Consider the following 1,372-nt stretch of genomic DNA (forward strand, 5'->3'; position numbering starts at 1 on the left):
GCATTAAAATCCCCTATACAACACCAAGGCCCATCCACTAAGCTTTATAAGTGAGACAATAGAGCCCATGATTTTGGTTTTTGGCTTGCCTCAGCCCACCCATAAAAGCCTGTAAGATACCACTCAAACCCATCTGCTTCAACAACCTTGGCCAAGATATGATGCTCTGTATAGTTAATAACGTCTAGGTTCACTTCTGGCTTCCACAATAACGCCAATCCCCCTCCTGCATCTGGTGTCTTTACTATCAATTTATTCTTAAAAGGTAGCTTCTTACAATGTTTATCAAACCCTTTCCTGTCCAGCCTAGTTTCCATAAGGAAACACACCATGGGAGCTTGGTCCTTCACAAGCTTGCGAAGGCTTCGAACTGTCCAAGGGTTCCCAAGCCCTTGGCAGTTCCAACTTAACATCCTCATTGTGCTCGGCAAGGGTGTTCATGCACCCCCGCCGTTTTGCTTTCAATACCATCAACCTGCATCTTCTCACGTTTGCTCGTTCTTTCTTCAGTTTCATCTCCTCTGTATTCATCACGTTGCTGCACTTTACGTTTACCCAGTAGAACATTAGACTCCGTTAGGCATGAAGAGTCCTACCCATCAGTCATACGGGCTAGCCTTGTCCATTTGGGCCTTGGTTTAATGTCTTTAGGCCCATCACTTACCCCCTTCACGTGCCCAAGGCCCCCTTGCATCGTGTGCCTCTTACCATGCAACGTTGAAACCTCCTTGCTAGCATTAAGAGACATGCCTCCCTCCCAATTGTTATTACGTTCACAGCTCTGCTCCAACCCATCCACGCCCGTTTCAGATTGTGCGGAAAATCCGGTATCATTAACTCCATCATCATGACTGTTACCGAATTTACCGCCCTGTCCATTCCGGTTACCCTCTTGCACCTTAGGGTTTGATTGGTTGTCCCTATCCGCCGCCTCTGCCCCATCACCATCAAGTTTCTCCCCTCCATCCCCCACCACCGTAGCACGTCGAGAACTTCTCCCCTGTCCTTGTCCCAAACGACTCCCATTAGCCTTCAGCCACTCACCATACTGAAGTGGAGCATCCTTACCATTCTTCGTTAAGGCGAAGTAGCTCGCACAGTGCCTAAGATCATGTCCCAGCAATCCACAATGGTGATAAAACATCGGTAGTCTCTCATACTTAAAGTTAGTCCAAGCCTTTTCCCCATCTGAGCCAGCAAGAAATCCTCCCCGTCTCAACGGTTTGGATATTGGGATAGCCACCTTCACTCTCATAAAGAAGTTCTGTTGATCCTGCCTTCGCCTCCTCTCGACTTCTTCCACTACTCCTAACCTATTCCCAACCTCCTTGGCGACCTTGGGGTAGACCATATCAAACGGAGCTCCCCATAT

Source organism: Quercus lobata, chromosome 3 (assembly GCF_001633185.2).
Source record: "Quercus lobata isolate SW786 chromosome 3, ValleyOak3.0 Primary Assembly, whole genome shotgun sequence".
In the NCBI taxonomy this organism is placed as follows: domain Eukaryota; kingdom Viridiplantae; phylum Streptophyta; class Magnoliopsida; order Fagales; family Fagaceae; genus Quercus; species Quercus lobata.